The sequence below is a fragment of the Prionailurus bengalensis genome, chromosome B1, assembly GCF_016509475.1.
Source record: "Prionailurus bengalensis isolate Pbe53 chromosome B1, Fcat_Pben_1.1_paternal_pri, whole genome shotgun sequence".
Lineage (NCBI taxonomy): Eukaryota > Metazoa > Chordata > Mammalia > Carnivora > Felidae > Prionailurus > Prionailurus bengalensis.
Genome location: NC_057344.1, coordinates 32297128 through 32323437, shown reverse-complemented (window position 1 = coordinate 32323437; position 26310 = coordinate 32297128).

Sequence of the window (26310 nt, the reverse complement as noted above, 5' to 3'; positions counted from 1 at the left end):
GCTAGAAAATATAAAGAAAAAGGAAGAAATGAGCACTGATTCTGTGTCCACTGCACTACACAAGTACAAATGGTGACTGGTGCTATGGAGGACAAGCACATAGTACGATGAAAACATGCGATGGAAACGTTCACTCACTTGACATCTGGCATCCATTCTTCTTCCTGATAAGAATGCCCTCATTGCCTGAGAAGGGAACTACCCTCTATCGTGTGTAGTTTTTGTGGAGCTATCATTCAAGTTTTCCTATTTCTCCATCCTATTCCTATCAGGCTTGTGCACATGGTATGCCCATCAGATTCCCTCCCTGGACCTTAACCTCAACTGGAGAGACACAAAAGACAAGGAAAGGTAACATTTCATTCTCTACTGTGAAAGAACCATACACCGACCAACTTGTCACTTGGATCTGTATATGCCCAGTCCCTGGCCTTCTGGCCTATTTATCAGCTTTCCTTTCAATCTCCACATGATCTCATATTGATCCAAAGGATTCCCTTTCTTCCTAGATTAACCAGTTGGTTTCTGTGCTTACACCCAAGAACTAATTGACACAGGCATATGAATTACATTGGGAGGTTTAGTGTCTCTCTGTGGAGCAGCATTTTTGCTTATAAATGAAGCATAAGTTGGGGTTACCTAAATGAAGTGGGGAAAATGGTTTCTAAGGCAGAGAAAATCATATGCAGAGGCCTTGAGGTATTAAAAAAAACCTTACAGTGTCTGAGAATCATAAAGTATGCCTAGCTGGCTGGAGGTTGTGGAGTGAAGGGGAAAATAACAAGATGGAACTGGACAGGTGGGAAAATAATAAAAATTGTGAGCAGTGTTGAGCATTTTGGATTTTGTCTTAAGTGCATTGGGAAGCCACTGAAAGTTTTAAAAAGGAAAGAGATACAATTCAATTTACACTAAAAAAAAAAAAAAAAAAACCACCACCACCACCACCAACAACAACAACGCACCCAAGCTAGTCTGTGAGAGACAGAATGGAGTCAGAGTAGAAGCAGGAAGATCATTCAAGAGTCCAGGAGTCAAGAGACAGGAGGCATGACCGTGGTTTGTCTTGGTGGCTGGCAGAGAAAATGGAGACAGGAAGGCACTCTGGATGTGCATTGGGATAAAACTGACACAGCTTGGTGACGAATAATATCCTGGAGGCAAGAAAGGAGGGACAAAAGGAATGACGTCAGTTTCAGGAGGTTACCATTACTGAGATTTAGAAAAAACTGACAGAGGGGGCGCCTGGGTGGCGCAGTCGGTTAAGCGTCCGACTTCAGCCAGGTCACAATCTCACGGTCCGGGAGTTCGAGCCCCGCGTCGGGCTCTGGGCTGATGGCTCAGAGCCTGGAGCCTGTTTCCGTTTCTGTGTCTCCCTCTCTCTCTGCCCCTCGCCCGTTCATGCTCTGTCTCTCTCTGTCCCAAAAATAAATAAACGTTGAAAAAAAAAATTAAAAAAAAAAAACTGACAGAGGAATAGGTGAGAGTGACAGAGTTAAGAACGCCTTTTTGGCACTGAACTGCTTTAGAGACTCCAAGCAGTCATGTCAAATGTCAATATATAGGTCTGGCATTCAGAAGAGAAGTCTTGGTCAGAAATACAAACTTAGATAGCATGGACTTAGACACTGCATTTGAAGCCATGGAGAGGAAGAGACAAGATATCTGATAACTCCTGAATCTACTACCCTGGGATGGGTGCCTAGGTGGCTCAGTCAGTTAAGTGTTCGACTTCAGCTAATAAGGTCATGATCTCACGGTTCCTGAGTTCGAGCCCCACATTGGGCTCTGTGCTGATAGCTCGGAGCCTGGATCCTGCTCCAGATTCTGTCTCCCTCTCTCTCTGTCTCTCCTCCCCCTCAAAAATAAACATTATTACCTTGGGAAGCAGACAACAATATTGCACCACCCATCCACTCACCGAACCATGTTTGGGCTATGCCATATCTTCAGGCTTAGGGCCCTGTCCTTTTAAGGAAACCAACCCTTCCTGCACTACTCTGCCGGGACACAGTTGGAATGGCTCCCTCTATTCCTGAAGCTTCCCTCACTCCCCAGTCATTTCCCCTCTCCTTTCAATCCCCTTGCCTGGTTTCTGAGCAGCAGCCCTGCTCCCACTTCCCCAGATCTGAAGCCAGTTGTGTTCCTCTAGTGCAGCCCCTGGCTCCCTCCCTCAATGGCGCGTGCTAGTTCTAATCTGTGGGCTATTTTTCCTTCCCTACCTGATCCAGCCTGGCCTTTGAGCCGTGCCCCTGGTGAGCTCCAACCTTTGAGGACTAGCGCCGTGCCCTTACATTATTTCATGGCGCCTGGCCATTGGCCCGACTACTGCTTTCTAGAGTTGAAGGAATGGGTAAAGCAGAGACAGAACAGCAGAGACTAGCTCCTGGGAAACCAGGCTGGTGATCTGAAACTGGAGAAGTTCCCCAGACAGTGTGAGGGGGATTGTCCTCCTGACCCCTCACCTCCCCACAGCCCTGGGTCATCTTCCTCTGTTTACTTGAGAACACGCATGTGAGAAAACAGGACCTGCCTGGGCCAGTGAGCCGTGTATGAGAGAATTTGAACTTTATTGGTCCTGACACCTCTGCCTTGGTATGTGTGACTGTTCGTACACATATGGATCGGATCAAACGAGATAATTTATGCGAAAGCACTTTGAAATTTTTAGAGGGCTATCCCAAGTATTGCTTGTTGTTATTATTACATTCCACAGGAAAGCCTTTCCTCTTTAACATACCCAAGTATTTGATTAAAATTAGGTGGCAAATTGGCAAACCTATAAAATGCTTTCTTGTGTAGCCTGTCACCTATACCTATGGTGGCCATATGGTCTCCATTTTCCAGGATGGCCCAGATTTCATGTCATTTTATTCTTTACAACAGAAAAGTGATTTGTTAAATTCTTAACCAAGTGTCACTTCATTATTAAGCCTCTGCAAGATTTTTCTCAAGAATAAATTCTTAAGTCAGGATAAAGAGTTTTGTCAGCCCACGCATTTTAATTTTTTGAACAGGTACGGCCCTCCGTATTTAATACTGTCATCCATGCAGAATGGGAAGTATTCTGAAAAGTCAGAGCACCTCTTTTATCTCCTGCATCTGGCAGGAGGGGAAAATGAGAAGAAAATCAATTCTCCTCCTTTTAACAAGTGAGTAGATCCAAGCCAGAATGGCCTGGGTGGCACCATGGCCTTGTGAGGACAGCCACCCTGGAATTAGTTGGATTTTAATGGAAGGGGAAGAGACGAAGGGGGACTGGCCACAGTACCTTTGTCCCTTGTTGGTTCTCCCCTCTTTGTTTTCTTTTCCTCTTTTTGGTCATCCAAGGCTTTCCAACAGGGACTCTGCAATGGCAGCCTTTGGGTTCTCGTTGTCCACATATGCTCCGTGTCCCGTGGCTGTGGGAAGAAGTCATGAACAGAAATTAAGAGGGGAGGAGGGACAGTGGGGCTCCTGCTTGATGCCCACAGGCTTATTCTTTAGGGAAGAGAAGGCTGTTCATGGGGTTTTTCTCTGAGGCATCATTTCCTGATCTATTCTGAAGTAGCTGGCCCAGCAGGCATCTGAGAGATGTTTCATAAATGGCTGCATCCTCTTCACTACTTCCTCTCCTTCTTCTCCTTTCGAAACACCTTCTCCTTTGCACAGCCTTCTCCTAAAATCCTAACACGGGGGCTCGTTTGGTGTTGTTCCACAAAGGATTCAGTGAAGAGGTCACCTTAGGTTTTCCAGTCAAGAGAATTTCTATGAGTAAGAATCCAGTTCCTAGAACATTGTAGGCCAGGTTGCATTTGAGCTTCAGTTAAATCTAGCCCTGACCCAACCACCAATGAGCACCGTGAGACAGAGCAGCTCAATGAGCACCGCAGGCCTTACTTTGCTTGCCTGTGCTGTGAAAGAATGGTCCTTCCACCTCCGTGGAACAGTTCAAAGAACAGAACACCTTTTGTCCCAGATACTCTTCCTTGGGTTGCACCCTTTAAGCCTCTGTACTCAGCTCTTCCAGCCGGGCATGCAGCTACCATTTTTCTGCTTGTATAAATCTAGTTTGATGAATCTTGGAACAAGTACCTGCTAGATGCTTGGCACTTTGACACACTTTTTTCTCATCGAGACTCATCTTCCGAAGAACAGTGTAGGAATGAGATGAAACAACATGGACAGAAGCATCCAAGAGAGAACGAGGACTCGGGGTTTCACGGAGCTCATACTCCCCGCATGAAGTCACTTAGATGAGAGGCAGCCAAACCAGGATTTCAATCCGGGTGTTATGGCTCCGGGGCCAGTGTTCTTCCCAGCACATCACAGCAATTGCATTCAGAAGTTGTCACTCTTTAAAAAGAACCAAAAAAATGAAAATTCTGTAATCCAGGAAATCCCAAGTCTTCTAAAATTAAAGAAGTTTAGAGGAGAGTGTAAGTCATTTTGAAAAGTGAACGCTGTGAATCACCACAGCACTGCCTAGCCAGGAAAACGTTTGAAAGGAAACAAATAACAAAGATATAAATGTTACCATTCTGACTTTTGATAGTATTAAGATCATTTCACTTCAAACAAGCGTGTTTATTCTTCAATATTCAACGTCCGCAGTCTTTGAGGACACTTCTGGTATGCACTTACAGAAATAAACTCCATATTCTACAAAGGGCCTCAAGGAAGACGTTTGGAACAACTTGTTCTACTTTTGCTAATGAAGAAGCTGAGGCTAGGGAGGACGGTGGCTTGCGTATGGTTGCTCAGCCGGTGGAGAAAATGGCAGAATCTTGAATGAAAGAACCTTAGCATTTTTGCTTGAATGAATGGATGCATGGTATTACCATTCGCTGATGTAAAAAACACTTGGATTGGAGGATACATTTTGGGGAGATGCAAAAGTTTATTTTGGATATGTTGGGTTGAGCTTTCTGTGAGATATCCAAGTAAGCAGCTGTCTGAACCTCGAAAGAGGAAGTATAAATGTGAGAGATGTCAGCATATAAACAGGTACTAAAAGCCAGGCTCGGGCTGAGAGTGGAAATTGGCGCAAGCTCTACAGATAGAGGGGACCATTTGGTTTATCATCCAAACCAGCCACTTAAGTGCAAGAGGTATTATTATTAATAACTACACTGGGACAGTGTCCTTGGCAAGCTAGAGTGACGGTAGTCTCTCTCTTGAAGGTAATCTGGCAATATTTGAAAAATGACAAATGCACATGTTCGTTCCCCCACTTCTGGGAACTTGTCCTGCAAATATACTATAACTCTTCTCACATATGTGCAAAAGGACAAATTTATTAAATACCAATTATATTATTATTAGTGGCAAAAAATAGAAAACAACATAGATGTCAATAAATAGAGGAATGATCAAACAAAATATATACATTACAAATTGGAAGGGATTGAAAGGCGAAAAGCACTGCCCGCTGGGCCTGAAGATGGTTTGAGGACACAATCAGAGAACGGCAGGAGCCCAAAGCTGCTGCTGGGGCCACTTGCCCCATGGCTGGACCAGGTCCTGGACTTCCCTCTTGGTTCTGCCCTTCCTACCCCTCTGTAGGCGCCTCCCACCAGGAGAACCCTCCAGGGCTTGGGATCTGCTCTCTCTTAAAAAAAGAAAAAAAGAAAAGGTCTACAAGACAACCATTAAAAGCCAAGCTGTTATTTATGCACAATGGAAGTCTTTAAGATGGTTAGTTTTATATATATATGTGTATGTATATATATGTATATATGTATATATATATGTATATATATATACATATATACATATATATACATACACATATATATGTATATATGTATATATATTTATAAATTATATATATTTATAAATTATATATTTATTTTTATATATTTAATATATATACTTATTTAATTTATATATATTTATTTAAAATATATTTATATAAATATTTATAAATATATATTATACATTTATTTATATATATATATATAGTGCAGTTATATTTTTTTAAAAGGTACAAAACAGTGAGTAGCCTGTGTTACTGTGGGAAAGACGGGCAGAGGATAATATGTATATGTATATATGGAGACTACCTCTTAGAAAATATACAAGAAATTGGTAAAATTGATTACCTACAAAGAAGGAAATTGGGTGACTAAGGGACAGTTGTCAGAGGGAAATTTTTCAGCATACCTTTGGACTATCTTGAATTATGAACCATGTTAAAATATTACTTCTTAAAGAAAAAAAAATAAAATTAAAGATGAATCAATAAAATAAAGTCAGCCTGAACTTTAACCCATAGAAAAAATGTATTGTGAGGCTTGTAGTGTTTTATACATTTTCTTCTTACAAGGTGAAAGCCACAAATGCTTAGACCATGCCGGAAAAAGGGTACTTCTCATTAATGGTAACCAAGATATCCTTTGTAAGACCAACAGACTGACACTAAATAATATCAGAGTGGCTAATATGTCAGAGTGGCTAAAATGAACAAATCAGGAAACATATACAGAATTGCAAATTGAAATTAAAAGCTGTAAGAAGTTTCAGCCACGGTGGAGAACTGGGACCAGGTTAGTCCTTCTTCTTAAACAACAAGGAAACTAGACAAAATATATGAAATGATTCCTTTCGGACACTGGAAGTGAGCAGAGAATGACTGTGACAGTGAGGGAAAAGAAACAGTGAGGGGAAATCATAGCCCTACAATTACTGCGGGCTTTCCGCCTGGAAGCACTTTCTGGAGCTCAGCACAGGGAGGAGGAGATCAAGCACAGCAGGGCCATCTTGCTGAGTTGAGGAGACAGAGATTGAGGTTTAAATGGTCTAAGGTGGTTGGGAGTTGTGGGGAAGACTATTAGAGGCAAAGAAGCAATGCAGAGAGAGAGAAAGATCCAGAAATCTACAGAGGAGCCTCCTAAAGTCTGATGCTAAATGTTAAGCTATCTATCTATAAGGTGCAAGTCCATGAAGCCATACAAAATCCACTGGTGAGGACGGTAAGGCTGAACAGTTGGCAGAGCTCACAAGACCTGACAGATGTTCAGTTTTCAATCAGCCCAAGAGGAGACACATTGTCTAACACCCAGGCATGTGGTAGATACCCCAGAAGGGTCATGTCTCAGTGAGAGTTAAATTAACCCTAGAGAAAAACTACTCTAGATTTTCCCCTACAAAGTTTAACCAAATCCACAAAGGATCAAACTAATCCTTTTCAAAATAAAAATCAACTCTTTCAAGCCTGACAACAAAATCCAGACACGCAACAGTGTTAGATCCACAATATTTATAAATATTTATATAATATCCCACAATAACAAAAAAATTACTAGACATATAAAGAAGCAAGAATATATGGTCCATAACCAAGAAAAGAGTTGGTTGATAGACCAGAAATTATAAAGATAATGGTATTAACAGAAAAGGACTTTAATACGGCTATTATAAATATGTTCAGGGGTTGAGGAGGAATGGGCGTATAAAAAAGAATCAGTTGGAAATTTTAGAACTTCATAATGCACTATCTGAAATTTCAAAGTTAACCAAATGTACTCAGTAGAATATTATACGCAGAGCCAGAAGAGCTCAGTAAATTTGAAGACAATAGAAACTATTCAAACTGAGGCACAGAGAGCAAAAGTTTGGGGAAAAAAAGTGAAGAGTGAAGTGACTTGTGGGACATTATCAAATGATCATATCATTGCAGTCTCTGAAAACTGCAAAACATTGCTCAGAGAGTTTTAAAAAATACCTAAACATATGCTATGTGAGGGATAGTATGTTTATTTGTCAGAAGACTCACTATTAAGAAAGTCATTCGTCCTAAATTAACCCATAGAGTCAACACAATCAAAATCTCAAAAGGCTCTTTGGTAGAAATTGACAAGCTAATTCTAAAATTTATAGGAAAATACAAAGATCTAAAATAGCCAAAAAATTTTTTTGAAAAAGAACAAAGTTGAAAGACTAATTTCAAAATCTACTATAAAGCTCTTAAAATCAGTGTGGTATTGGCATGAAGGTACATATATAGATTGATGAAACATAATAAAAGAAATAGGCCCCCACCAAATATATGCTCAACTAATTTTGATACAAATGCCAAAAAACAAAAACAAAAAAAACCCAACGTGGAAGGGATAATCTTTTTAATAAATGGTTTTGGCACAATGGATAACCTTAGGAGACTAAAAATAAAAACAAAAAACCTTTTACCCTTGTTTCAGGCCAAACGCCAACATAACCTGAAATAGATCATAACTTAAATATAAATCTAAAACTCAAAGTTCCAGAAGAAAACAAAAAAGAAAATCTTTGCAACAGTCAACCGTTTAACATTGGAGTAGGCAAAGATTTCTTAGCCCAGATGCATAAAGCACTATCTGTAGAATTGAAAGAGATTGATAAATTAAATCAATCCATAGAAGGGGAAGCTGTTAGATTGGACCCCATTAAAATGAAAATTGTTGTTCTGCAAAAGACTCTCTTAAGAGGAAGAAAAGACAAGCTACAGACTGGGAAAAAAACCATTTGTAAATCTCTTATCCAACCAAGAACTAGTATTTAGGATGTATGAAGAATTCTCAAACATTAGAGTAAAAAACCAAAAAAAAAAAAAAAAATTCAATTAGTAAATGAGCAACTCATGAAGAAACATTTCACTGAAGGTGAAATATTAAGAGGGCAAAAAAGCACATGACAAGATATTCAATTTCATCAGCAATTAGGGAAATGCGAATTAGAGCTACAATGAAAACCACTAGGCACCTCTCAGAATGGCTAAAAGAAAAAACAGTGACAAGACCAAATGCTGGCAAGGAGGCAGGGAAACTGGATCACTCACATTTTGCTAATGAGATTGTAAAATGGTACAGCCACTTTGGAAGATGGTTTGGCAGTTTCTTATAGTACTAGGCATGCAATTACCATATGACCCAGCAATTGCACTCCTGGGCATTTATCCCGGAGAAATGAAAATTTATGTTCACACAAAAACCTGTCTGTGAATGTTCATGGCTTTATTCGTAATAGCCCCAAAGTGGAAACAACCTGGATGTCTTTCAGTGAGTGAATAGTTAAACAAACTGGTATATGGAATGCTACTCAGAATGAAAAAGCAACAAACTACTGATACATGCGACAACTTGAACGAATCTCAAGGGAATTATGCTGTGGGGGGGAGGGGGGGCGGGGAATCCTCAAAGATTACATCCTACAGGATTCCATTTATGTGACATTCTTGAAATGAAAACCTGAAGATGGAGAACAGATCGGTGATTGCCAGGGGGTGGGGACGGGGTGTGGGTGGGGAAGGAAGGTCTGTGGGTGTGGTTATTAAAGGGCAACACAGGGAGCATAGTATTCTGCCTCTTGACTATGGATCCATGAATCTACACAAGTGATAACTGAATATAAACACACACACACAGGAGTATACATAGGACTGGGAAAATCTGAATATGACGGGTGGGCTGCACTTAGGTAAATATCCTGGTTATAATGTACTACTGATAGTTTTGCAAGGTGTTACCACTGAGGGACTGGGTAAAGGGTCATACGAGGTGTCTCTCTACTACTTTTCACAACTGTAAATCTATAATGATCTCAAAAGATGCTTAACATTATTAGTCATCAGGAAAATGCAAATTAAAACCACAGTGAGATAGGCTATACACCCATTATAATGGACAGAACCAGAAAATCTGAAAATACCAACTGTTGGTGAGGATGTGGGGCAACTGGAACTCACATGCATCGCTGGTGTGAGTGAAAATGACACAGTAACTTTGGAAAACAATTTAGTCTTTTTAATTTTTTTTAATGTTTATTTTTCAGAGACAGAGAGACAGAGAGAGTGCAAGCAGGGGAGGGGCAGAGAGAGAGGCAGGCACAGAATCCGAAACAGGCTCCAGGCTCCAAGTTGTCAGCGCAGAGCCCGATGTGGGGCCCGAACACACGAACCGTGAGATCATGACCTGAGCCGAAATCAGATGCTTAACCGACTGAGCCACTCAGGCACCCCCAACTGAGTCTTTCTTAAAGATAAAATAAGACATATGCTAACAATATGCTTACAATTCCCTTCCTAGTCGTTCACCCGAAAGAAATGAAAACATCAGTCCACAGAAAGTCATGTATGTGAATGGTCTTGGTGCTTTACTCATATAGCTAAAAAATAGAAAAAGTATAAATATTTATCAACAGGTAGATGAGTAAATAATTTATAGTATATTCATACAACGGAATACGACTCCTCAATAAAAAAAGAATGAACTACTGACACATGCAACAACATGGATGAATTGCAAAAGCATTATGCTTGATGAAGAAAGACAGATACAAAAGATTACATACCATATAATTCCATTTATATGAAATTCTACAAGAAGCAAACTAATTTATGGAGGCAGAAAGCAGAGCTTTCAGAAAGCAGAGCAGATGCTTGCAGTCAGGGGTGGAGGATGTGTTTAGGGATGATGGAAACACTCTAATCTCAGTTGGGCTGGTGTTGATGTGCCAAAACTCACCACACTGTATACTTTAAATGGATTTTTTTTATGTCAAAATGAATCACAATCAATTTTAAAAGTAACCAAGGAAAAAAAGGTTTCAGAGAATACACAGATTCTGTAAAATATAAAGTCTCTCAACTAGTCAACAAGTTTGCCAAACTCTCGCAGACAGTGAAGTCAAAGGACAGAGAGAGGCAATGAGAGAAAGAAAGCATAGATGTGAAGGTCAGACCATGGAAACTTGACATACGGCAACCATTGTCCCGAAGAAGACAACAAATGGGAATAAAAAAAACAAAAACAAAAACAAAAAAACCTTTAACGTGTAGTCATAGGAAAGATGATAGCTAGCTAGGAGGGTAGGTAGTTAGAGCCTCAGACTGGTGTACCTGTTGCACAATTGATAACAGGATGTGAATAACTTCTCAGTCTGAGAGAAAAAGGAAACATGGTGCATACGGCTAAATAAAGAAAATTGCAAAAAGGCACAACTATAAAAAGTGGTGTATCAAACATGAGACAGGGCTTTTGTTGATACCGTTAAGCATAAATGGATTAATCTTCCGCATATGAAAAGAGTATTTTGAACTTCTAAAATAACAAGTGAAACGCAGACATTTGATCCTTCTTCCATTTTTAACGGAAATGACAAGAGGAAGTAGAAGAAACCAGGATTTCTAGATGTTGGGAAAGAAACAATCCAGCTTCCTTAAGCTTTGGAGGTTTGTGCCAGATGCACAGAGAATGGAACCAAAACAGAGAGATAACATGAACATCCTTGAAATTTACTGCCCAAAGAGTAGGCAGAGATTTGGGACCCTACGAACATCCCTCAGCTCTTAGGAGGAAAGAGTGGCTGCAAAGGCAGCCACTGTGTCTTTAGCCACTGTGTCTCAGTGATGGTCAGCACCCAAAATAGCCAAGTACCTCAAGTCCAAAGCCAGCACTGATGGTAAATGGATTTATTCCAATAAAACAACAGAGCTCTTATCTTTTGCGGAAAATGACAGCACCAGAAAGGAAACTGACCAAGAATGGAGAAAACACATTTCAACAAATGGTGTGGGGAAAATTGGATATTCACATGCAAAAGAATGAAGCTAGACCCCCTATATTACACCACTTACAAAAATTACGTCAAGATGGATTAAATACTTAACATAAGACTGGAAACCATAAAATTCCTAGAAGAAAGCATGAAAGTAAATAGCTTTTGGACACGGGTCTTGGCAATAAGTTTTTGGATATGACACCTAAAGTACAGGCAATAAGATAAAAAATAAACAAGTTGTGACTACATCAAACTAAAAAGTTTCTGTACAGCAAAAGAAGTGATCGATACAATGAAAATACATCCTATGGAATGGGAAAAATATTTGCGAACCATATATCTGATAAGGGGTTAATATCTCAGGTCTATAGAGAACTCAAACACCGTACTTGTCATAAATAGACATTTTTCTGGAAATATATGAATGGCCAACAGGCACACAAAAAGATGTTCAACATCACTCATCGTTAGGGAAATACAAATCAAAACCTCATCTTGAGATGAGATATCATCTCAAGCCTGTTAGAATGGCCATCATGGAAAAGACAAGAGATGACAAACAATAAAACTTCTAGAAGAAAACATAGGCAGCCAACTCTTTGGTATCTGCCACAACAACGTATTTTGGAAGCCATCAACAAGATGAAAAGACAACCTACTGAGTGGGTGAAGATGAATACTATATGATCTCATTTACATGTGAAGTAAGAAGAAAAACTTATATAAAAATAAATCAGCCTTGTGTTACCAGAGGTGGGGAGTGGGGTGTGGTGTGGGGTAATTAGATGAGGGTGGTCAAAGGGCACAAACTTCCAGGTATAAGATAAAGAAGTTCTGGGGATGTCACGTACAGCAAGCTGACTGTAGCGAACACTGCTATGTGATCTATGGGACAGTGGTTAAGAGGGTAAATCCTAAGAATTCTCATCACAAGGAAAAAAATATTTTTCTTTTTTTTTTCGTATCTATATGAGATGGTGGGTGTTAACTAAATTTGTTGTGATAATCACTTTACAATATATGTCGATCAAGCCCCCATACACCTTAACAGACATCCAATTCTGCGTGTCATTTACATTTCAACAGCACTGAGGAAAAAATATGAATCTTTAAATTAACCTATATATTAAAAAAAGGAAACTGAGTACAATTTGGGGGCACAATCCTCTCAGTCCTTGATATAAATGGTTAGCAAGGGATACATAAGGCTGGAGAATCTCAATAATGTAATGACATTGATTAATAGATATCTTTCTACCCCAAAGCTTCATCTTTTTCTCCAGTATCCTGAACTACTTTTTTTATAAAAAAACAAATGCGGTCATATGTTAGACCACAAAGAAAACATGTCAAAAACACCGGAAATCAGAAAATGTATAGTCTGCATTCTGAAATAATGCAAGGAAACATAGAAATTAAGGACGAAATTATGAAATAAAAGTCCCCACTGCTTAGGAATTAGAATGCACACTAAATAATACCTTTGGGGCACCTGGGTGGCTCAGTTAGTTGAGCATCTGATTCTTTTTTTTAATGTTTCTTTATTTTTGAGAGAGAGAGAGAGACAGAGAGAGAGAGTAGGAGACACAGAATCTGAAGCAGGCTCCAGGCTCCATGCTGTCAGCACAGAGCCCGATACGGGGCTCAAACTCACAAATGGTGAGATCATGACCTGAGCAGAAGTCAGACGTTCAACCAACTGAGCCACCCAGGCTCCCTGAGCATCTGATTCTTGATTTCGGCTCAGGTCATGATCTCAGGGTCATGGGATAGAGCTTTGAGTTGGATTCCATGCTGAACATGGAGCCCGTTTGGGATTTTCTCTCCCTCTCTCTCTCTCTCTCTCTCCTTCCCTTTCTCTGCCCCTCTCCCTTCCTCATGCTCACTCCCTCTCTCTAAAATAAAAAAAAAAATAAATAAAATAAAATAAAATAAAATAAAATAGCTATTCAGTACCAATCTTGCAAAAAGCAATGCAAATCCAAAATTAAGAATATTATATCAGTTCCATCATTAAGCAACAAAACTGATCACATTATACAAGATAGAAGCAGTATTGAGAGGCTCCTGATGTAACACAAAGAATTGAAAGACAAGCTGAGCCAAGGTGTCTCAGGAAAGCCATGGAAGGCTGTTCTAGACTCTCACACTGGGAGCTCATGGGATCTCACTAAGGCTTTAGCTAAACCTGGAAGAAGCAAGTTCAGTAGACAAAAACAATAGTTATTATGACTCCATGGATCAGAAAAATACAAGTTAAAACCAGTGGGTTGGAACCAGATCTGTCCTTGGAGAGAAATTAAATAACATTAAATCATTTTGTTTCTAATAAGTGAAAAGGTAAATAAACTTCACTTAAGTTAAAACAGGAAACATCCCCACTACACCATCCCCAAAAGGAAAGAAATAAGGAAAACTTAATAAAAGTACCCTAACATTTAAATAGAGGATTAGTAAAGCTAAGAATTGATTCTTTGCAAAAAATAATCAAGTACCAAATTACTCAAAGTCTAACAAAAGGATATACTAAATTAGACCACAAGAAAAATCCAGTAGGAACTGTATGCAATTCTATGGTATTCAATTTAAAATTCTCAATGCAATGGTAGGAAAATTTAAAGTAATAAAATTGACAAGTGATGAAATAAAACTCCTTAATTAATCAATAATGATGAGTAAAACAGAAAAAGCTGTCATATTATTATCTCTCATTGCAGCTCCAAACCCACAAGTTTTTATGAACAAATTTTAAAGTTCTTTCAAGAAAAATAATTCTTGTTACATAAGCTAGAAAATAATGAAAATTTTCTAATTTATTTCATGGTTCTATGTATCCCTCAAGAACACAAACTTAGTACTTTGAAAACTGAAAAATAAAAGCCAATCTTCCTTTGGCCTTGTCCACAAATCAAACACAGCAGCTTAGTTTAAATAAAGAACACAGCAGAATCAGGAATGCAAAAATGGCTTGATGATAGAACATCTATTCATATAACTCATTAGTTTTGTAAATAAAGGATGAGTCACATGATTATCTTACTAGATGCCAAAATACGTTGGTGATTTCCAATGTCATTCTTGATTTTTAAGAAAAAAATTTCAAATGAAACTTCTCAGCAAGAAAGGAGACTTCCTTAACCAGAAAAAGCATATTTATGTCAAATTGGCCAATATCACATTTAATTGGGAAACCTGGATATAAAAGTCAGACCTAGGCATGTGAGCTTGCTATCATCACAACTTGTTAGTTAATATTTTCCTGGAACCCTTAGTCAACAGGACATCAACAGAAAGAAATATGAAGTATAAACTTTGGACAGGAGAGAAAAACTGTGATTTGCCTCAGAGGTTACTAGAATAATATCCTTGATGGGCTTGGGCTTTTGGAAACCAAATTCTCTTTATTTTCTGCTTTTTGCCTGTTTATTTCTCCCCTGAGGCAATGAGCAACATGCTTTCTATCTGCTTCAAGTAGGGAGAGAAGGAAAAGGGAGATGGACTGAAAAGAAAGAGGGAAGGAATCGGGAACAGCCCAAAAATATTATTGCACACACTCACGCACACAAATACACATGCACACACAGAAAACAAATCTGGAGAAAATGATAACAGGGCGTATTCCTTAACAGTAAAATAACTATTTTTTTTTTTCTTTACACTGGTCAGCAGTCTCCAAATTTTCTACAGTGAACATTTATTACTCATGTAGTAGGAAAAAAAAAAAACATGATTTCAAAAAAAGAGGCCAAACAAGGGGATTGTAAGAAATTAGTCCCGGAGCTGTGGCTGGTGGGGAGTTGGGGAGCAGAATCCAAAGGGAAGGGGTCACCGGGATGTATTGAAAGAACTGTAGCTCCGTATCCAGAAGACCTGGATTCATTTCTGGTTGCATCGCTCATAAGCCTGTTAACTCCAGGGAAATCGCTTAACTATCCAAGACTCTATTTCCTTTGGGAGAAACACCTATGTCCTAGTCCTCATGTTCCCCCTGGAGGGGCTTCCCTGGAGAATTAGGACTTTCACCTTGCCTGACGCTTGAGCTTATGGCTCCAGTTACCATACATCGCAATTTGCCCAGCACGGTGAATGCCTTTTGTCTCACAGTATTTATACATTTCTTTCCTTCTCACTCTCAAAACTGTCCTGGTTTAAACACTAACTTACGTGGTCACCCTACTCGTGACAGCTTTGTCTATGTGAAAATGGCTATTTTTTGTTGTTTTAAATACACGTGGACTTCAGCGAACTCCGGCTGCCAGGGCAAGCAGGCTGCTGGGGTCTTGGCAAAGTCCACCTGCCTACGCGACTGGTGCCGTTTCACCTGCAACCACCCAGGCTCGATGAGGTATTGTCACCTGCTAGGCATCAGTAGGCAGAACTGTGCTTGGATCTTTGACCATGGATCTCAGCCAAGTCTGCAGGCCAAGAGTGTAAACTGTGTGGTCAGCAATGATGTACAGAGCACGAAGGTGTCTTGGGCCGGGCACAGATAAAGCGAGGCTAGGTCTGATGTCCCGGAAGTCATCCGACTGTGTTGCTTTGGATCCCCTTGGAATCTGAGGGAGAGAACCATGGAGGGATTAAAACTCCAATTGGATTCCCATGGCTTATTCACACTTTCCAGAATTCGCCCCCGTTTGGCGCTGGTTTGTAAAATACATAAGCACTGGCCAAGATTTTAGATTTCAGGACCTATATTGTGGGTTAGCCCACAGATTTTCTCCTTCTCCCAACACTGCTTGCCTCTGACAACACTACATACTGGGTTCTGAAAAAAAATAATTGTGATAAGTTAGCTTCTCAGGTGGCTGGAGATTTCTTGTGGTTCTAAATTTTGTGGAATATGGGCCTGATGTGATGATAATCTTCTGTGTTCCATTAACTCTTTGAACCCTTTAAAAATGGAGCTCCTGGGGGACTATGCAGGAGTCACGCCCATTCCCATGGAAGACAGCCCAGTCTGCAGCTGGTAAAGGCCAAGACCCTCTGGTTGAGACTGAGCAGGGCTGGAAATTGAGATGAAATTTTGGACATGAATTTCTCTGTGTATCAAGTCACAGGAAAAACGAAAAATTCAAATTCAACTTTAATTTCTTTGGACTTTTAACCCCACAAGTTAAAGAAATTTAACTTTGGGCCTTAATTATTTTGGCCTGAAATGTCTTTGGACTTTCTTTAGAGGAGTATTATTTAATTTTTGGACTTCAATATATCCCTTGGAATTTCCTAATGGGAAGGAGTTTCGATTGCAATTTGGTCCCCTCTATGTTGCTGGCATTATACAATCGAGTATATTGTTACTTAACCGCATTGCAGAACCTCTGAAAGGCGTATCAGAGAACATGGCTGAACAGTTCTGGGGGGAGGAACACAGAATCAGGCGTGCCTTTGCACTTGGTTAAGTTCATGTAGTCTTTGGATTCGTTCGGAGTCTTCTGAAGGCAAATTCTAAACTGTCTATCTACGATCCCAGGAGGATTTTCCAAAGGAGCCATGGCAAGGACTGGGGGGCTGGCCTCGTAGAGTGGGAGCAGCACGGCTGTGAGATAAAGCCCCTCAGAACAAACAGCCACACCTGTGATGACCATGTGCTTGGCGGTTAAATTCCAGGCATTAGAACAAAAGAGCTGGGATGTACCAGGAGAAATCCCTTCCCCTCCCCTCCTTGTGTTTCCATGAACAATATTGCTGGCTCTCCTGCCCTCTCACCCACTCAACCTCGTAAGGAGGAGGGAGTTATCCACTCGTGAAATGACAGCCTCAGTTGCATGGAGCTCATCTATCAAAAGCCTTTGAGCATGAGAGTTGCGCTCTCTTCCCCCTCCTCCTGGATTCGTGGTAAGTGAATCTGCTGTGAAGACCAAACTTGTACTTGAATGGGCTGCCCTTGGTCTATGCTGATGTCCGTTGTGTGTGCCTGTGGGGAGAGGGGCGGGGATGTTAACAGACTCATTGCATATGTCAGCCGCTCTCCCTGGTAAGTTTTAGCAGTAATAAAGCTGACATTTTCCTCTTCGCTCGCCTGGCTTCTGTAGGTTCCGCACTTGGGCAAGAACAGAGGTATTTGTTTAGTCTATAGAGCCCCGGAGAAACCTCATCTTTGAAGGGTGAATGATAAGTACCGCTACCATACAAAGTTGTATTGAAAAGTTAAGTGGATAACGGATGTGAGCATATTTGGTGAATTGCTGATCATTACGTAGTTTGGCCAATGACCACTGTTACCTTTATTAGGTCTAAGATAAGCATCACCTACTTCCCAAATCAGAATTTAAAAGGGCACTGCTGGCTGTTCAGTCGGTTGAGCGTCCGACTCTTGGTTTCAGCTCAGGTCATGATCTCATGGCTGCTTGGGATTTTCTCTCTCATTCTTTCTCTATCTCTCTCTATCTCTCTGTCTCTTGTCTCTCCCTCTCTTTTGCATGTGCATGCTCTCTCTCAAAATAAATAAATAAACATTAAGAAATAAATCAAATAGGGGCATTCTGGGTAGCTCAGTCAGTTACGTGTCAGAATTCAGCTCAGGTCATGATCTCAGGGACCGTGAGTTCGAGCCCTGTGTCAGGCTCTGTGCTGATAGCTCAGAGCCTGGAGCCTGCTTCAGATTCTGTGTCTCCCTCTCTCTCTGCACCTCCCCCACTCGCACTGTCTGTCTGTGTCTCTGTCTGCGAAAAAATGAATAAACGTTAAAAAAAATTAAAATAAATAAAAAGAAAGCGCGCCTCTGCCTGTCGCGTGTTAGCAGAGTGCCTGGCCACCACTTACGGACTCCCTACTCCGTGTATGGCACTCGGGACGGTTTCCCCCTCTGAGCATTTCTGGCTCTACATTTGCAGTTTTCATCAGAATGTGAGGGGAAAGGAAGCTCGTGGGAGAACCCTGCCACGTGTGCCACCGGGAGGCCCCCGGCTGTCATTTCTCATGAACACAGAATAAATACATTTGCTGTTGATAGCGCCTCATGCAAAAAAAGCTGGGAAGTGGCCGCCCCCCGCTCTGTATTCCTCTTCAAGGTTGTGAGGGGGGCATAGGTTGCCCACGTCTTCTCTTCTAACTTGATATCTTTGTGTGTCAACTTCCCATTAGCTATTCTGTCGACACGGCGCTCGGCCCCAGCTGCCCCGCGCACCCTATCCCCCAAGCAGAGATAATGAGACAGTGCTACTTATATAACCTGGTCTGATTAGAGTCTCAGATCTTTGCACCTCAACAGCTGTGTGTTGTCACCAGTGGAAATTTTTAACTCGTCTGCCAATTCCCAGGTCGCCCAAATAAGTGGCTGAAAGAGTGGCTGCTGTTTCACCGTTTATTAGAACAGAATTTAGGTTCTGATAAACCCTAATGCTGAAAATTAGCTCCGAGGAAACTGTGGCCGCGGTTCCTGGTCTCTGGCCGATAGGCACAAGGAGAATTTATTCAGGTGGGTTTTTTTTTTTTATCCTGTAGCCCGTTCGGCACACAAATTACTTCAGAGCTATTTTTAAAAACGTAATAAGACCAATACTTAGGAGAGCCAGACACAGTGTGAGGAGGATCAGAAAGCATCTATTATGGGCTCGACATTCGCTCTCCCCCAAAGCCTCAGATGATATTGAAAAATCTCTTCCTAGTCTTCCTGGTGGCTGAGCCACGTCGCTGGAATCCTCTGGGTGTTGGTCAGACTTGCCATGGGTGGAGAAGTCATTTTGGCCTGCAAAGTCATGTCGGAATTAGCCTTTTAATACGGGCAGAGTGGGGGTACCCCGCTGGCTTTCCAGACTGTGTGACACATGGCGAGGTCACCTCTAGGACCGGCGCATTCGAACCTCTGGCACTTGAACACTCTCTTCAAGGTCTATAGAGAGAGAGGCCTTGCACCCTTGGTGGTGCGTTCGAGTGTTTCACACCCAGTTCAGAGGAAAAAGGAAAATTCGTTTTCAGGCGCATTCTAGAACTTTCCTTCTTGTTGTGACACGATGAAGCATAAACCCTCCTTCATCACCACTCCCCTCTGAGTCCTTTAGGCATGGTTCTTGGAGGTTGTAATGAATTCCACCCCGTCAGCCTTTCCTTTTGCAGACCAGAGTGATCCATAGATCAACCAGGATACATTGCATCCCCAGCTGGGAGCCTCGGAGGGAGAGGAGGAGGCCGGCCACTAAAGCAAAGTTATATGACACCGTTCCTGGCCCCGTTGGAACCTACCATCTAGTGAACAAATTCTTTAATTTTTCCCTGTCAGGAAGAGTTTTCTTGTCTCTCCCCCGAGCTTTTGTTCATTTTGGCCGCGTCCTTCCCAAGCCTTTCCAAGTTCTCCCCATTCTCGCCTCAGGTCAGAGGCCCAGCTTGAATCTCGGACAGGAAAACAATAATCTTATTTTAAAAGATTTCTACATTCCAAACACCTATAACATCTTGCTTGTATTATTTTAACATTCAAATGGGAAATCAGGAGAATTCAAGGCAGGGCTTTGCCACTGCCCAGCTGCTCAACGTCAGGCAGGGCCCCTAACCTTTCCTGGCCTCAGTTATGCCACCTCTCAGATGTGGGTAGCCACAGTCCATTACAGGCTTGCCGGGGGGATCAGAGACTAGGTAGTGAAAGCTTCTTGCACTGATTTTTTTTTTTGTCCTTGGAGTGAAACATTTTAAACGCTAAAAATTACTACTGCCTTCTCGTGGATGAAAATAAAACAGGCCCATGGTCCTCGAAAGCAACAGCAGTGCGCCCAGCGACCTCTTCTGCGACACCTTTCCTAAGATGGAGCTGGATCTCTGCCGCCAGCTGCCCCCCAACCCTCCGTGCCCCCTCCTCCACCCCCAGGCCATGGTTCAGGCTTTTTCCGCCTGACCTGGGCGCCTTGGAGTTGCGTGTCCATAAACGAGCTCCTCCCTCAGGTAATGAAGCTCCGGAGGTAATGAAGCCCCCAGGAAAACATGGGGCGTCTCCTCACCTGGGCGTCCCCAGCACATTTGCACTCGCCTCCCAGATTATGTTAGTAACACTTCCACATGTACTAGCATATTATCTCATTTAATCCTTCCGACACTCACGTGAGCTTGTTCTTTGGGCCCATTTTACAGAGGATAAAACGTGCTCAGAAAGACCGAGTCACTTTTCCATGGACAAAATGCTCATGAACAAGGTCACTTGCACATGAATCTTGGTCTCTGGGTTCTCCATTCCTGCTCCCAGTTCTGTCCCTTTCACGCAGTCAACATCCTCCTGGAGCTAGACCACCCCCAGGCGTCCTGAAGTCTCAAGTAATCCCAGGGTTTGTGCATTCCAAAAACACAGCTCAAGCCCCCAGGTATCTGTGAGCCACCCAGAGAGAGAAGCCCACCCAGAGAGCACCAGGCTGCCCTGGGAGCTTGCTCAGTCTCCCTGTCGGCTTCCTCTGGGCACCAGAATCTTGCCTGAAATGGTTCTGTAGTACCTACAAAAAGCTCGTGAGTGGTTTTAAACCCCAGACGTCACGTGGACAAGAAAGGTGTCGCTGGGAATGGCTGAAGCCACACAGTTGAGTAGACTCAGAGTCGAAGGCTGTAAACATCTCCCGGCGGCTTGTGATACTAAGTCCTACTGAGTTTTACTCCCTCATCACCAAAATGCTTAGCAAGTACAGATAAGGGGATCTCTGTGCTGGTCGTGACCAGATTTATCTTCCTGAGTTATAGAGTCGCCGCAGTTCCCTGTCCTTGTCTATCAGGGGACATACCCGGCTACTCTTCCTCAGCCTCTGCCAGCGTCCCTTGCTCAAGGCCCTGTCTGAGCAGAAGTGTGGTCAATCCCCATGCGCTCCACAAACTCCTCTTTGCTTCCTCCTCTCGGGGAGAGGGAAACAGCTCTTTCTGTTTCCTGAACCCTGTAGTGTCTCAACTCAGTCGATTCTGGAAGCTCTGTGCTGTCTGGCTGGCCGTCCCAGGGCCGTGGTGAGGAGGCAGGTGCTGTCTTCCACTCCTTTTGGACAAAATGTGGGTTCTAAGATAAAAATGGATTCCCCGGTGGGCAACAGCCTTCACCTTTATCAACAGTCTTTCTGATCATAGCAGACAGCACTCTGACATTTTTTCTACTTCATTTCCTGTCATGGATGGGCTCACTGTGTGTTCAGGGAGCAGCCCTTTCTGGCATCTTCGCCTGAATTAGAAGGGGAATGGGATGCCTCCAGCATTCTTGAGAGTGGGAGAGAAGTGCTCGTTTCCATCGCCTGTGTTATTTATTTGTACAGCCTAAGGATAGCAAAGTGGGGGAGCAGGAGGAAGGGGGAACAAAACAGCCACGTAGGCCGCGCTAAGGCTTAGACACTTCTTCCCTTGGATTTATCTTTCTGTGTCTCTTTGTGTCTCTTCATCTTTCTCTCTTTTAAACCATCTAATGAAGTATACAATTGACATACAGTAAACTATACGTACGGGGTGCCTGGGTGACTCAATCGGTTAAGCTGTCTTACTCCTGGTTTTGGCTCAGGTCATGATCATGCGGTCTGTGGGTTCGAGCCCTGCACTGGGCTCCATGCTGACAGTGTGGAGCCTGCTTAGGATCTCTTTTTCCCTCTCTCTCTCTCTCTGCTCCTCCCCCGCTCTCTCTCGAAATAAATAAACTTCAAAAAAATTTTTTTAAAGAGTCTGTTTTAAGAAAAAGAAAAAAGAGACTATGAAAACATAAAGCGTGCTCTCTGACGAGTTTCGACATATGTAAACACCCACATAACCATTACCGCAGTCAAGCTAGTAAATATCTCTATGACCCTCAAAAGCTTCCCCATGTTCCTCTATAATCTTCCCCTCTATAATCTTCCCCAGCAACCCCTGGTCTGCTTCCGGTCTCTATAGATCAGTTTGCTGTTTCTAGAATTTTATAAAAATGGAATCCCACAGTACGTAGTTTAGAAATAAGCACTTTAGGGGTGCCTGGGTGGCTCAGTCGGTTGAGCGTCTGACTTCAGCTCAGGTCACGATCTCGCGGTCCGTGAGTTCGAGCCCCGCGTCAGGCTCTGGGCTGATGGCTCGGAGCCTGGAGCCTGTTTCCAATTCTGTGTCTCCCTCTCTCTCTGCCCCTCCCCTGTTCATGCTCTGTCTCTCTCTGTCCCAAAAATAAATAAACTTTAAAAAAAATTAAAAAAAAAAGAAATAAGCACTTTATTGAGAGAGAATTCACATACAATAAAATCGACTTGCGTTAAGTCTACTTTTCATCAGGGTTCTCCGGAGGCACATCACTAATACGTATATGGAGAGAGAGGGAGACATTTATTTTAAGGAGTCGACTCATACAATTGTGGGGGCTGGCAAGTCTGAATCTTCCAGGGCAGCCCAGCAGGCTGGAAACAAGCAGAAGTTCGGTGTCACAATATCGAGGCAGAATTTCTTTTCCTGAAATCTTTGGTGTTTGCTCTTATTAAGGCTTTTCAATTGGGTTTCACAAGGCCCATCCATATTATCACAAGGAAGTCCTTTTAACTGATGGTAGATGTTAATCACATCCATAAAATACCTTCACAGCAACACCTCGGTAAGTGTTTGGTTGGATAAATAGGTAGTGTAGCCCAGCCGAATTGATACACACAGCCACTAAGTGCACAGCTCTGTCATTTTAGTCTATTTATTTACTAAAGTTGGGCCCCTATCACCACAACCTAATTTGAGAACAGTTCCATCACCCCAAAGTCTTTACACACTTTTTCTCTCAGATTTATCTCTGTCTCTTTCTTTGCCATCAAGGTTATGAGAGGGAAAGGGACCAAGCTACCTCTAGTCTAATTCTTTCAATCTTCAAATCCAACCATTTTTAGCAAGGCTTTTCTCTAGTTGCTTACTGATGATCTGTTACTTATCAATATACCAGAATTGAAAAAGTCACTCTGTAACATGAGCCCATTCCTTGATTCATGTTCAAGAGCACTGAGTTCTGCTCTGTGCTAGGGGCATTCACAGGAGTCATATGTGATTCTTATCACAACCGCACAAAGTAAGGAGGAGTTGGTCCGTTTTGCAGAACACAGCAGAGTCCCAGAGAGGCCAAGAACTGACATATTCAACCCATAGGCAAACAGATTTGCGAACCGTCCTCCCGATTCTAAGTCCTTCCCTTGCAGCCCAGCTGCCCTCTTTAGATGTCACATGTCGTATGTGTGTTAGAGAGCCTGATACCGCATCACACGCACATGACTAAACCTTGCCACGTTGAAGAAAAGCCTTGTGAAGGTCCTGAATGCGGGAAGCTTGGCTGGGAAGTGAGAGAATCCTCAAGCATTTTCACCTGGTATTTCCACTGGCGCTTCAGAAAGGACGCCACAAAAGGGCATTGGCATATTTCGGTAGATTTCTTGGTTACAGCTGTTGAAGTCTTTGGTTGTTAGAAAACTAGGCTAGAGCGTGTTGGGGAAAGCACCCTTCCCAGATGTATCCCTCTTGTCTTTCTATTGCCAACACAGTCCTCTGTTAGGCAGAAACAACCCGGCACCTGTATGAGGGACCTGAAGCATTTTGCCTAAGGCTTTGCACCTCCTTTGCTCCTTCCCTTTCCTGGACCTGCTGCCTTTCCCACAGGCTCCTTCTCTTCTGCCATGCTGATGAATGTCAAGGTGAGGCTCCACGTTCTGCTGTCATTTCTGAAGAATGGATGCCGTCAATCGTATATCTTGTGCTCCCACAAAGGGACAGCCCTCTCTTCATTCCCCACATCGAAATGAGTCCTACAGGACAGAACCTCAGTGGGACTTCTCCTGCTTGTGCCTATCGCCTCTGAGAATTTACTTAACTGAACTTTTCTCCAGCATGGCACTCTGCTCCATGCCAGCAAAACCCGCCATGCTAGAAAATTCTTCCTCTGTTCTTGTTTTAAGATCAAATGGGTATCGTATGGCATATTTCAAAGTCGCTAAGAGTAAATCTTAAAAGTTCTCATCACAAGAAAAAAATTTTTGTAACTCTGTGTGGTGACAGATGTTGACTAGACTCACTGTGGTGATCATTTCATTATATATACAAATATCGAATCATTACGTTGTACACCCGAAGCCAACAAAATGTTGTATGTCAACTATCCCTCAATAAAAAAAAAAAAAAAGATCAAATACATACTGTGTTCTCTCTTCATTTTCTCTTTTCTTCCACTCTCTGACATTCCTCCTTAACCCAAAGCGCAGTCAAACAATTAAGGAAAGACAACAGTAACCGGAATGAAAACTATATGCTATGCAAATCCGCATCTGCTTACAAACTTGGGTCCTTTGGCCGGTACAATATGATTCAACGTAGAAGAGAAGTTTAGCCTGAGGCATGAGCATTTCCCCAAGCTTCTGGGCACACCGCCTTCTCTACCATCGCTATGCCAACCCTGCTAAGCCTGAAGAAAGGACCAATTTTTACAAGGCTTATTATACAGGAAGAGATTTCTTTCTGGTTTCCTTGCAAAGTCAGGGTACGTTTCCCAGAAGAGCTGGTTTGATTTCTGTTCTCACCTCTTGCCCACCTTAGTGAACCCAGGGAAGTGATAGATTCTTGGGTCTCAGCCCACACATACATAAGGACGGTGAAGACAAGAACCTGTGGCTTTCAGTTTTCAAAAATAAGAAAGTGAAGCTTTCACCGGCACTGAAGCTGCACCGCAGCATCACGTGGTAGGTGATTTTCATGGCTTATACCGTAGAACTCGGTACGTCCTGGATTTTCCACGACAACACGTTTCAGATACATCTCTGCGTGTCAAATCCCAAGTCCTGATATGTGCCCTACAAAGGATGATCACCTTGGTTATAGGTGAGCCTGTGCTACGTGAGGTCATTTTGGTAACTAATTTTTCTCGGATGGTGTCAAAGATGACTCTGAGTTCTGCCACACTGTATAAATGAGTCATATTATTGAGATGATACAGTGCAGTTACCAGGTGGTTTTGCTAATAATTAGAAACACATTTCTATATTTCATAGAACCCAGGCAAGGAAAACATGACCAGGAAAATGTTACATGTGGGGACAATTATTCAATAGGTCCTTGGCTGAGATTTGTGGATATGAACATAATTCAGAGGCAAAAATGAAATACTGGAATAATACATGGAGATTTCTTTTATTGATGCTGAATTACAGAACACAGGAATTAACATTCAGCCAAGTCTTGATAATTCAAGGAATGATGACCCAATCTGTAGAGTACCAGACCTTTTCCTCCTCTTTCTCATTGCCATAGGCTTCTCAAATTTGAGTAATGTGTTTCGGAAAAAAATCTTTAAGAGGCTACAGTGTTTCTTAAGTTACGTATACTAAAATTGTAAAATTTGCACAGAACTAAACTTTAAGATCGAATACTTATGCTTTCATATATGCTTGTTTTAAATAAAAATAATTCACAAAGGCCATCAAAATCACAAAATCAATAAATTGGATATTCACAACATGCATTTACAGTGATGGATGGTGTTGTTTTGCTGAAACAACATGGAACACCGCGATCTTTCTATGTGACCAGAAGCAGAGGGGAACGAAATATAGAGACCAGTGTGAGACCCACAAGCCCCAAGTCCTCCCATAGAACATCACGCTCCTCCCCCAGGGACGTATGAACCCTGGCTTGAGGAATACTGCTTTTATCCATTTAGAATTGATCTTTTTCTATATTCCAAGATCTACAAGGGCAAGGAGAAAATGTGAAACCAAAATGGGCCAGCTATCCTTCTTGTTGGTAAAAGTTGTCACTGAAGGGGACTTACGGGTGATTTGTAGATTTCAATCAGATCAACTTTTGACCTCCTTTTATTGGTTTCCCATTGCCCTGGCTATTAGAGGATTATCTATAATATTGCCTGTCCCA